Source organism: Triticum urartu, chromosome 6A (assembly GCF_056163025.1).
Source record: "Triticum urartu cultivar PI428250 chromosome 6A, HENAU_Tu73, whole genome shotgun sequence".
In the NCBI taxonomy this organism is placed as follows: Eukaryota; Viridiplantae; Streptophyta; class Magnoliopsida; order Poales; family Poaceae; genus Triticum; species Triticum urartu.
In genome coordinates this window covers 274,695,305-274,708,596 of record NC_141878.1, presented here as the reverse complement: position 1 = coordinate 274,708,596, position 13,292 = coordinate 274,695,305, and the positions used below count along the sequence as shown (strand labels likewise).

Below are 13,292 nucleotides of genomic sequence, written 5' to 3'. Positions count from 1 at the left end.
GCCCCGCCAAGGCTCTTACCGGGGCTGCTGAGGCTGCCCTGGCAAGGGTTCTGCTGGGGGAGTCCGCCTTGCCCCCTTTGCTCTTTGTGTTTCTAGTCTTGGCGCTGCCTCTGATCGCCTTGTGCCTTTGTCTTCTCTTCGGCTTCTCTTCGGCTTCCCTCCTATGCCCTGCTTAGGGTGGCCGTGGGCGCGGCTCCGACTGTCCGTGCACAAGTAAAGGGGTAAAAAAGGAGCGCCCCTACTTTTTGTACACCGACACTTGAACTCCTCAAAACAAAACACGTGTTGAGCACCGTGTTAAAATTTTGAGTATAGCTTGGCGGAACATAACTTCAAGAGAAATCTTGAAGAACAATTAAAGAATGAAAAGAATCCTTGATGAACCACCATGTATAGCCTTCATGAGAACTCCGGTAATAAAAGAATGAACAAACGAAAGGAAGTTGAAAGGAACAAGATGAAGCCTTGCAATGATTTAGATGGAGCTTCATCATGATATAATTTAGAGCTTGGGACTCTCGAAAGAAAAGGATGAAACACTTGATCCGGGAATTTTGACGAGCCTTCGGATAAGGAATTAAGTCACCTCGATGATAAGAGTCACGTCATGCTTACCGTTCATCAACTTAAATTGATAACAAGAAATGGAATTGGCATGCTACTTATTCTTCTTGAAGGATTAAGGATAGACATAGCGCAAAATTGTGAAGGTCTTGCTGGAACCACCGGTAGGATTTGGAAACAACGAATGAATTGATATGACAACGAAGGAAGAGAAATCTTGAACGAACCACCGTAAGAATTACAAAAGAACAAAGAAAGGATAAGGAAACACCGGGAAGAATTGGAAAATGAACGAAGATACTTGAGAGAATTTGATACAAGAGAACGAGGAGATCACGAGCTGACTAAAGAATACTTGAATGATGCACCGGTAAGATTTGGAGAACGAGAGCTGAAAGCTGAGAATGAATAATTCTGAGATGATGGGCTCCGGAGAATCGAACTGAAAAGACTCCTGAATTTCTCCGGACGGGTGAAAAGAATTCTCAGAATTGAATACAATTATGAGAGGATAGCAACAAGCTTGAACTACGCATCTTCAAGGGAACGGAGAAAGATTTAAGAGAAAATCTTCTTCAGTCTTCAAATGCAGAGAATGACGATGAGAAACGCCACCATGAGTTGTTGAGGCACTCCGAAATGAAGAACAGAAATGTTGAACCAATGATGAAAATAATTGAAAACGATCTTGGAGAAGGCAAGTAACTGATGGAATCCATTCTTACATCACACTTTGAAAAAAAATTGAGAACTCCGTAAAAATAGAAGAGTTAGGTAAGATCTTGGGAAAAGACCTGTGGGTTAGGGCCCACTCAAAAGAAACACCATTAAACGATTACTTGAAAGGGAGATTGCACCGGTTGAATTAAATGGCTTGAATGAGATAACAACCTCGAAATAACTTGAACGGACTAAGAATGGAAACGTGAATCTTATGAGAGATTTTCAACACTCCGAAACCCTTGAATAGCGAGAAGTGAATGATTAACAGGTGCACCGGCATGAGAAAACATATGAAACAAGGAAAGGAATATGATCAAAACCGAAAGCTTGAATTGAATCCACCGGAGAGAAGAAAAGAGAATGAAGAATGATGAACTTGAAGCTCCGTTAGTATCTTCCTGAGAATCACCGGATAAGAACATTGATTGAAAAGAATGAAGAGACTTCACATGCATAAAATGGATAGTTGATTTGATATGTCTGAGACCTTGAAGAAAAAGGGGTGGGAGGGTGGGAAAACAAAGGCAACTTTGGACGGATGGAACAAACAACGTTGAGAATAATTGGTAATTGATCTAGCAGAAATTGAAAAGATATGATTAACTTGAAGAGAAGCACATCGGTTGAGAAGGATTGACATGACAATCTCGATGATCAAGAAGGATTTGTACTCCCATAGAAATATAAGAACATAGCTTAGGGAAGGTATGGAACCAACACTTGACTTCGAAGCAACTCTAATACCACAAGTCAAAGGAAAACCGAGGATTGGCTTGCAAAAATAAGCCAGAAACAAACATATGATAGATCCCATATCGTATCATATGTCTGTTGGAAATATATCCTACGTGATACTTGAATTCCCACCTAAGAACTCCCGAAAATTTCTGGTTATGCAATCTGGTGTTGGGGATACAGGGAGGCACAATATATATCACACAACTAACAAGCCTTACACTCCAACTGTATCCATCCGTCAACACATAACCAAGAAAACTCCAGAAATCATGTACCTCAACCTTCGAAAAGCATCTGTTATACGAGTTATGGCAATACTCCTGAACTCCCGCCCAGTACTGGGTGGCGTTGAGGCTATCTCACCAACAACTGCATAAAAGATATTTTCGATGTCAGCGAACTCAGGTATTCCAGAACTGCAACGATAAAATTGTGACGACAACACCTCGGAGCTCAACTCCCCAGGACACTGCCACAACCCCTAAATGTCAAGAGGCACCAAGAACAATGTTCTCATCACAAGAATATCAGAACGATTCCAAGATACCCGCGTGATCCTAAAAAAATTCATGAAATTTGAGGAGAGGAAAGTCAAAACATCTAAGTCAGGAGGCCTCACCAGAGCGAGGAAGGGACTGGGGAGTAAAAAAATCCTACTCTCTGATATATATAATCCTAAGACTCAAAACATTTTGTTCTAGACTCAACAACATCGGCGATTCGATCAAGCAGGGGGCTCCTAAGTCGGGGATGGCTCTGATTACCAACTTGTAACGCCCATGATGCGGCTATATCTCCCACGTGTCGAGGCACGACTTAGAGGCATAACCCCATTGTGGTTTTGTCGCAAGAAGGGTCATCTTCGCACAATCCCATGTAACGAACAAGAAAGGGATAAAGAGAGTTGGCTTACAATCTCCACGTCACACAATACTAAAGTAAATCATACATCATCCAAAATACACACATAGACCGGCTACATTCAAATCCGAATGAAAAGGAAGATAAACCCCAAATGCTAGATCCTTGATTGTCCCAACTGGGCTCCACTACTGACCATCAGGAAACGACACATAGTAACGACCAAGGTCCTCGTTGAACTCCCACTTGAGTTCAGTAGCATCACCTGCAATGGCATCATCGGCACCTGCAACTGTTTTGGTAGTGTCTGTGAGTCACGAGATTGGCATAGACCCGATCAGTCTCGAAATCCTGGTTACAAGACATTTCAATAATGGTAAAACAAGACCAGTAAGACCGCCCGAATGTGCCAATAAAACCCGATAGGAGCTGCACATATCTCATTCTCAGGGCACACTAGATGGGCCAGACGACGGGTTGGCATAGACCCTGGTTGCCTAGGGGGCACCAGACATCGCCCAGGTTGGACCAACAATCAGAGGAGCACTGGCCCGAGGGGATTAAAATAAAGACGACCCTCGGGTCCGCAGAACCCAAGGGAAAAGGCTTAGGTTGTTAGGCAAATGTAAAACCAAGGTTGGGCCTTGCTAGAGGAGTTTTATTCAAAGCAAACTGTCAAGGGGGTCCCATAACCCCAACCGCGTATGGAACGCAAAATCAAGGAACATAACACCGGTATGACAGCAACTAAGGCGGCAAGAGTGGAACAAAACACCATGCATAAAGCCGAGCCTTCCACCCTTTACCAAGTATATAGATGCATTAATTAAAATAAGAGATATTGAGATATCCCAACATATCCATGTTCCAACATGGAACAACCTGCAAGGCACCTGCAACTAGCAACGCTATAAGAGGGGCTGAGCAAAAGCAGTAACTTAGCCAAACAACGGTTTGCTAGGAAGGTGGGTTAGAGGCTTGACATGGCAATATGTGAGGCATGATAAAGAAGTGGTAGGTAGCGCGACATTGCGATAGAACAAAACAACCAGCTAGCAAAGATAGAGGTGATATCGAGGGTAATGGTCATCTGGCCTGAGATCCCGCAAGGAAGAAGAATGAGTTCATGAAGAAGACAAACAGACGTAGTCGAACGAATCCTCACAACTCCAGAACGAAACCGAAGCTAACAAGAGAAGCAAACCGGAAAGAAGCAAACAACATGATAAACAACCATCACATAAACATGGCATGATGCACAAACAAGTATGATGCATGTCCGGTTAATGATTCATTGCATGGCAAAGTGCAACAAACAATACTACAAGTTAAGTGGAGCTCAATATGCAATGAGTTGCATATTGACGAAACACCACATTCATTTATTTAGTTCACTCTTGTTAAACCTACTCAACAATATTAAATGTTGGTTAACATGACAAGAGGTGAAGCATAGGTAAACTAACTACTTAGGCAAGTTTAAATGAGGCCGGAACAACAAACAACAATTCCGGAAAATCACCATATGCATATTATGAATTTGGTTATATACTGCCCTAAACCATATTTTAGAGTTGTTAAACATGCAAGATGAGTGCACCATGTTAAACTAGGCATTTTTCTACCCCATTTTCATATAAAGTTTATTTAAATCCGAGCTATGGTTAATTAGTTATGAATTAAATCATTTTAACATGGAAATATGTAAATTAAATGCGAACAACATTTTAAACATTTTAACATGGATGACAGTTGGGAATTATAAAACTAGACAAAATTCTAAGCATTTTTTATATATAAAGTATTTACATATGATGCACTGTTGTTAAGTTATTATATGCATGAAGATGGAGGGGTTTTCTGCAAAACAGTTTTACCTGGATATTAGACAAATTCGCAGGTCAGGAAAAAAATGCTATTGGGCCGAAACTGTAGGCTGGCCCAACAGGAGAAAAAAACAGAAGGAGGGGAGCTGGGGTGGCCTCACCATGGGCCAAGGCCCAAATCGGTGGAGTGGATCGGCCTGGCTAGAGGCGATGCTGGGCCGCAGGTCAACGCGGGCGACCGGGCGCGTCTCCCACCTAAACGAAGTAGAGGCGAGGCAGGGGACTTGGCGCGGTGGCTTCAGGAGATGCAGGGCACGCGCCGGCTCGGGTGAGCTGCTCGTCAGGCGAACGGCGCGAGGCGGCGAGGAAGGCCGGGACTGCAAGGGCGCGAAGACGGCGGCAGCGATGCGGTCAGCGAGGAGGGGAGGCCAATGCGGTTGTGGCTGCGGAACTCCAGCGGGCTGGCGTCGACAACAAGTTCGGGAGGGCGTGGAGGAGCGGACCCGACGAAAGGGCGCGGTTCCCGATGGCGGTGATGGAACTGCAGGACGGTGGAGTCGAGCGGGACGACGATGGCTCGGCTCCTGTCCAGCAACACATCGCAGCGGAGGCTCCTGCAAGGCTGAGAGGCGGGGCGTCGGGGCTCCAGGTCCAGTGCTCGGACGGGACGGAGGAAGCCGGCGGCGACTGCTGCTTGCGAACACGGCGTCCACGGATGCTCCTGCTACAAGGAGAGAATGAGGGAGAGACGGCGTGAGAGAGAGCTAGCGGAGGATACATGTGAAAGAAAAGGGAAGGGAGAAGGCACAGCCTGGCCATGGTCTTGCCGTCAGCGTTCGGGCCCTCGATGGCGGCGGAACCGAGGCGAGGTAGGAGGCAGCAGCTCTGGTGGCTGCTGCTGGCGGCGGGGTGACCAGGGAAAACCACAGGAGGAGGCGGGTGAGCTTGGCTCCATGGAGGTGCTCGTAGCAGAGGATCTAGGGGCGCGATTATGTTGGAGCTCAAGCGACGCTCGGGGTTGGCTGCGTGCGCGAGAATGAGGAGGTCGCGGCTTGCTGGGGAATTAGGTGGCGTAGTAATCACGTTAGGTGGTCGGAGGCTGCGGTTGTAGGGGGATCCGAGATGGACGGTGACCTGGATCAGATCTGGTTGACTGGTGGCTGAAAACGAGGAGGATGTGTGATGGATCCCGATGGAGATGCTGCTGGCGGCGGCACGAGGGAAAAGAGCGAGGTTGGATGGGAATGATCCTAGGACTAGGGTTTGGACGAATATATACATCGTGTGGATTAGATTAGGGGCTACATCGTCCCTCCGATCTCAATCAGACGGTCGAGAAATAAATAGGTAGGGAGTCCAATTAAGAAACAGAGTTATTTTAGGGATGTTTGGGATGATCCGGACCCATCGGTAATGACTGCTCGGGGCGGGTTCGGGACAACTTTTGGACGCGCACGAGGGGTCTGAGCACTGTGCAAGAAGGGGTCAGGTGGTTAGGAGGGGTTTCGGGGCCCTCCAATCACAATCGGACGGCTCCGGACGTGAGGAGGGTTAGGTTGGGCCTGGCGGTTGATAGTGGACTGTGTAGATGGTCTAGGGAGGAAAGAGAGGGAAAGCCCGGCTACAGTTTTCGGAGGCCGAAAACGTCCGACGTTTTGACCGACTATGATGCCACTATAGTTATCTGTTGGGGCGTTAAACGGACTCGGAATGCGATGAAATTTGGCAGGCGGTCTACCGACAACATAACAACACCACATGCCAACTTTCATCCCATTCAGAGAACATTTTCCGGCCACTTATAAAATAATATTTTGGACGTGCCGCGGGTGTCGCGGGTGTCTGGGCTCAGAACGGACAATGGAAGGAACGGGGAGACCGGGACGGATGCAAGTTTTGAAAACATGAGGATGCAATGCAGACGATGACATGATGAAGTGCAACAAACAAATAAAACACACAGCTGACACACAAAACATGGAAAGCATCTGGAGCGTCGGTCTCAGGGCATCACATACTCTTTCTCACCGGAGACCACACCTTCGTCTTGAACCCCGCCCCCGTACATGGAGATCGCAGATGGTGGACGTCGGTCGCGGCCGTAGAATAGGTTTAGGGTTTGGTTTCTTTTATTTTTTTGTCCTATAATAGTTCGAAATGTAATGAAAATCTGCCATGCTTGCATTAATCTCGGCCTGTGTATATGAACTTTCACAATAATATAGTATATTATACGAGTACTAGCAAGATGCCCGTGTGTTGCACGGTACATCAAGATCTTGTGGGAGAAAAGGATGAACGAGGGAAGGCCTTATCTGCAAATGTGGAGAGGAGTGCGGGTAGATTGTCATAGTTTCTTTCCTATCCCTTAGATATAGATCGAACGGCCTATATTGTAGGATGACAGGCACACCATCATCACCAACTCTGCTTTTTATTGAACCGAGACAAAGCTAACGTGCGAAGTAAATAAACACATAGGGTCTACATACACAATTTATCTTAGGCACTCCAATAGTACGTCCACTAAACATTCACGCATTTCACATCTTTCTACTTCTATGGGACCTACGAAAGGGTTAACGTAAATTGCCTCTCTCTCTCCTCCCTGATTTTCATGGTGGTGGCCGCCTCCCTTCCCCCAATCTGCAATCAACAGCTCATACGTTTCACATTACGTTAATTACGTAACTTCGATTACGTAGGTGTAGCATTACTCGTCCAGAAAAACCCAACTAAGCCAACCTCCCAGCATATCGCGCGGGAAAAGACCCGGCCGCGCCGTTTTAGTCGGGACTACTGGATTACTACTAGTAGTATCGATGTATCGCGTGAAGCACCCAATTTTTTTTGAGGGGGCGAAGCACCTAGTTTAAAAGGAAAAAAGGCAGTACACTTACAACACCCCTATCGCGGTCGCATTGCACCCCACACACGTTCAGTCCCGCACACGGCTTGCCTCTTCACTGACACGTGGGACTGCACTTGGAGAAACCGACCGTGCACCAAGCTCCCCCCCGCCCACCGCGCGAAATCCCCCCCCCCCCCCACAAAAAATTCCCCCCAAATCCCAAATGCAATCGTCCTTCGGCCAACTAGCCAATAATATCCCCAAACCCCCTCCCCCCACCCCCCTCCACTCCATTCTGATGTAGGGTAGAACCCTAATCGCCCGATTTTTCATGAAAGGAGCGGATCCCGCGAAGAACACGAGGAACACAAGGGGAAAACGAGGTAAATCACGAGGGGAAACACGAGAGAATCACTCAACCAACAAGAAATAGTCACACATGTGCTAGATCCTCGAGTACATAAAGTAAGACACACGATCCACAATCAACTAGGGACGATACACGGTAACCGGTCTTGTCTGTGAGGAGGTCTTGAAGTTCTTCTCCAAAAGGAGGTCTTGAATCCAAAGGGATCTTCTCCGTAGAGGCTGCGGTCTATCTCGTGGAGTAGATCCGATGTGGATGAGCAATGCTCTATCTCTAAAATGAGCTAAACCAATGCTAACCCTAGAAAGTTGTACGTGATAGAGTATATATAGTCTAGGGGGAGAAGGGATACACGGGCCTCGGCCCTTCACTGTGCACAGACAGGGGAGGCCAGATGTCCGGGCTGGTTGGGCCGGATGTCCGGGCTTTCAGGCGACGCCGGATGTCCGGGCTGGGGGGCTAGATGTCCGGGCTGGAGCGGTGGCCTTTGTTGCTCTCGGGTTCGGAGGGGCCGGGTTTCCGGGCCGGTGGCCGGATGTCCGGGGGCTCGGGAGGGGCCGGATGTCTGGGCTGCCGGGGCCGGATGTCCGGGGCCCGTAGCCTTCTATGGCTGGGCTGCTGTAGTGGAAGACGCTCCAGGGGCCGGACGTCCGGGGCCTTGACCGGATGTCCGGGGCCTGGGAGATGCTCTTGGCTCCTTCTGTTGGTTCTCCTCTTCCGTGGACTTGGGGACTTGTACATCTTCATGCACATCTTCGGGAGGACCTTCTTGGTACCTAATCATGCACAACACCTCGGACTTAGGTAGTAGCCATGTCTCATGCATAGAAAGTGGAAGTTCGGAGAGGAATGAGTTCACCTTATCTTCGATAGCTTTGGCTCGGGCTCGTGTCATTGGTCCAAGTGGTGTCGTTGGAGGTGTAGGTGCGTCCATGTGGATGATCTTGGGATGCTCCGCATCATCTCCCCTCCCTTGGGGAAGATCCGTCCTCGGATCGAAATCCTCATCACCATGGTAGCGCGAGAGATCTTTGATGTTGAAGATGTTGCTCACGGAGTACTTGTCACGAGGGATGTCGATCTTGTAAGCGTTGTTGTTGTAGCGTGCAAGCACCTTGAATGGTCCATCCACGCGTGGTCGAAGTTTGGACTTGCGTTCTTGTGGAAAGCGGTCCTTGCGAAGGTGTAGCCACACGAGGTCTCCAATGTTGAATATCATAGGGTGCTTGTTGACGTTGAGCTTGGTCGCAAGGCGTGGTACCACATGTGGCCGCAAGAATAGTGTTTCTTGTATCTTCATGCACCTTCTTGAGATGTGTTGCTCGTGCACTTGCATCCAAATTGATTCTCTCTTGGTGTGGTAGAGGTAGAATATCCAATGGTGACAAAGGGTTGAATCCGTAGACGACCTCGAAAGGGGACTTGCCGGTTGTTGTGTGTCGTGCTCGGTTGTAGGCGAACTCGACGATGGGTAGACATTCCTCACACTCCTTGATGTTCTTCTTGATGAGTACTCGAAGTAGAGCGGAGAGTGTGCGGTTTGTCACCTCTGTTTGGCCGTCGGTTTGAGGATGGTATGCCGTGGAGAATAGTAGCTTGATTCCGAGCTTGGCGCATAGGGCCTTCCAAAAGTAGCTAAGAAACTTGACGTCGCGGTCCGAGACGATGGTCTTTGGCACACCATGGAGACGCAAAATTTCCCTACAAAAGAGATTAGCAACATGTGAAGCATTGTCTATCTTGTGGCAAGGAATAAACTGTGCCATTTTGGAGAAACGGTCCACAACGACAAATATGGAATCTTTCCCATTTCGAGTTCTAGGCAAACCGAGGACAAAGTCCATGCTAATGTCTTCCCATGGTTGGTAAGGAATTGGTAGAGGCATATAGAGACCATGAGATTGAGCTTTGGACTTAGCTTTGCGACATGTAGAACACCGGTTGGTGAAACGATTGACGTCCTGAAACATCTTTGGCCAAAAGTAGCTCTTCGAGAGCATGGCGAACGTCTTGTCACATCCGAAGTGTCCCATTAAGCCTCCTCCATGAGATTCCTGCAAAAGCAACAAACTAAGAGAGGACTCGGGGATGCAAAGTTTGTTAGCTCTCATAAGATATCTGTCTTTAATGTAATAGTGTTCCCAAGATATATTCGACAAACCCTTGGCATAAGGAGTAGCAAAAGTTGCATCATGATCATACAAGTCTTTGATATGCTCGAAGCCAATGACATCTAACTCAAGTTGCGTGACAAGCATGCATATGTGGGAAAGAGCATCCGCTACGATGTTTTCTTTACCCTTGATGTACTTGATGACATAGGGAAAAGACTCAATAAATTCACTCCATTTAGCATGACGCTTGTTCAACTTCGTTTGTCCCTTAAGATACTTGAGAGTCTCATGATCGGTATGAATGATAAACTCATGGGGACAAAGGTAATGTTCCCATTCATGCAAAACAAGGACTAAATCATATAGCTCTTTGTCATAGATGGGATAATTGAGTTGCGCTCCGGAAAGTTTCTCACTAAAGTAAGCTATGGGGCGCTTCTCTTGCGTTAACACACCTCCTATGCCATTACCACTAGCATCGCAATGAATTTCAAAAGGCTTGTTGAAGTTGGGTAAAGCAAGCACGAGAGCATGAGTAAGCAAATTCTTAAGCTCATTGAATGCGGTATCTTGGGATGGTCCCCAAATAAAAGGCGCATTCTTCTTGCTCAAACCATATCATCTAGGCGTGGAATGTGATACATATAGCGAATGGTGATAGCATTGATAGGTCTATAATCGGAGCACATGCGAAAACTACCATCACGTTTTGGCACAAGAATGACCGGAACGGCACAAGGGCTCAAACTTTCACGCACATGTCCATGGTCTATGAGATGCTTTACTTGCCTTTGTATTTCTTTTGTTTTGTCATGGTTCACACAGTATGGAGCTTTGTTCGGAAGAGGTGCTCCGGGGATGAGGTCTATTCAGTGCTCAATGCCTTGTAGAGGAGGTAGACCCGGAGGAAGCTCATCGGGGAAAACATCTTGAAATTCCTGCAAAAGAGAAGACAACACTAGAGGAAGAGTGTGAGAAGTGTTAGTTTGTGGTGCATTGTCCTTGCACACGAGGACGTAGTGTAGGACACTAGATGGGTTCTCAAACACTTCTCTCATCTCATGTTTGGTGGCAAATAGAACTAGGTTCTTGTTTTCGCTCATCGTGGAGGCACTCAATTTTGGCTTGTGGCGCTCACTCTCTTTTTGGTGGCTCGCTCTCTCACTATGATCTCCATGATGGGTGGCTTGCTTGTCGGTGATCACTTGACTTGGCGACATTGGACGGAGGACGTACTCCTTGCCCTTCATCTTGAAGATGTAGTGGTTCGTTCGGCCATTGTGGACGACTCCTCTATCGAATTGCCATGGCCGTCCAAGGAGAAGATGACAAACGGTCATTGGAACGATGTCGCAGTCCAAGGTGTCTTCGTAGGCGCCGATTTTGAAGGAGACTTGTACTCGGTGCTCGATTGGATGGTGCCGGAGTCACTAAGCCATTGCACTTTGTATGGATGTGGATGCTTCGTCTTTGGAAATTGGAGCTTGGAGCAAAGTTCTTCACTTGCGAGATTATGACAACTCCCTCCATCGATGATGACTTTGACGGATCGTCCATTGATGCCGGCCTTGGTGTGGAATATGTGGCATCGTTGGTCTTCTTCTTGATGATGTTGGAGAGTCAAGACTTTGGAGACAACAAGTGTGGGACTTGAGTCTTCATCACAAAAGACTTGTTCTTCTTCATTGTTCACTTGGCGGTGCATGGCGACTTGCTCGAGGGCTTCCATTTCGCCGTCGCTCATGGAGTCATAGGTGCAATCGTCATTGAAGACCATGGTTCACTTGTTGGTGCACTCGTAGGACTTGTGGCATCGGCCTCCGCAAGTGAAACACTTGAAGGAACTCGTCTTGACGGTCTCATCGGTTGGGGTTGATGATGATGAAGCTCTCGGCTTGAAGTTGCTCATAGGAGGATGGCTTGTTGTTGACGAAGCTTTCTTGGAAGTCGACTTGTCGATGTTGGTAGAAGAAGGCTTTGTAGTTGGTGTTGGAGTCGTTGAAGCTTGGTTGTTGGAGAAGCCGTAGGACTTGGATGAGAACTTGGCATACTTGAAATCATCTTGCACTTGGCGTTCCGTTTTGGTAGCTTGGTGCACTAGCTCGATGAGATTTGAGTATGGTTGGAAGTCGGCGATCTTCTCGATGGGATGATTGAGTCCATTCAAGAAACGTGCCATTGTTTGCTTATCATCTTCCGTGACATTGGCTCTTATCATTGCAATCTCCATCTCCTTGTAATATTCTTCAACGCTCTTTGTTCCTTGCTTGAGTTGTTGGAGTTTCTTGAAGAGGTCACGGTTGTAGTAGGTAGGTACAAAGCGTGCTCTCATGACATCCTTCATTTGCGCCCAAGTAGTGATGGGTGGTTCACCTCTTGCCTCCCGGCGCTCTATGATTTTTTTCCCACCAAATGAGGACATAATCTTGGAACTCAAGGGATGCCATCGCGATCTTTTTCTCTTCTTCAAAATTATGCAAACGAAAGATCTTGTCAACCTTCAATGCCCATGAAAGGTACTCTTCGGGATCGTTGCTTCCGTTGAACTTGGGCATGGTGAACTTGAGTTTGCCATAACGTTGCTCTTCATTGTGTTGGGGTCGGGGATGATGACGCCCATGTTGTTGATGATTGATCAACTCGTGGTGCTCTTGTCGCGGAGGGTTGTTATCGTCATGTTGTTCTTGTCTAGAGGATATCCATTGTCTTCATGCTCTTGATTGGCTTGTTGTTCTTGGCGAGCTTGTGGAGGAGCTTGTCGAGCTCGAGGAGGAACTTGATGATACACGCGAGCTTGAAATCTTCGTTCTTGAATTTCTTCGCGAAGTGCTTCCTCTTGTTCACGGGCTTGTCGGCTTCGGTCGGCAACGGCTCGACTCGAATCACGTAGAGCTTGTTGCGCCGCAAGTGCTTGAGCGTCACGTAGTTGTTGTTCTTGACGTTGTGCCTCGGCATCTTGAGCATTTTGGTGTAGACGCGCTCGCTCTTCCTCTTCATGTTGGAGTTGTTGTTGCCGTTCTCAGGCTAGCGCAAAGGCCTCTTGAGTTTGACGTTGTCGGTGCTCTTGAGAGTCGATGTCACGTAGCGGATTGAGGCTTGCTTGACGATCGGTGCGCGCGGCCCAACGAAGAGTGTTCGATGTCGGTGTACTTGAGCCGGAGAGGGCTAATTCGGAGTGGTGGCTTGAACGGCTCCTTCTTGAAGTGGAAGATGAGCGGTCGAGCAACAAAGCACGAATTTCGTCCATC

The 13,292-nt window shown here is 47.6% G+C and overlaps 1 long non-coding RNA gene across 1 annotated transcript; it reads right to left on the bottom strand.

Annotated features, from left to right (window-relative positions):
• Positions 1 to 2,929: 2,929 nt before the first annotated feature.
• Positions 2,930 to 5,938, bottom strand: LOC147964989 (uncharacterized). Its single transcript, XR_015608095.1, has 2 exons — positions 4,874 to 5,938; positions 2,930 to 3,178 (listed from the first exon to the last, which is right to left on the bottom strand). It is a non-coding gene; the product is annotated as an uncharacterized LOC147964989 (long non-coding RNA).
• Between the last annotated feature and the right edge of the window lie 7,354 nt (positions 5,939 to 13,292).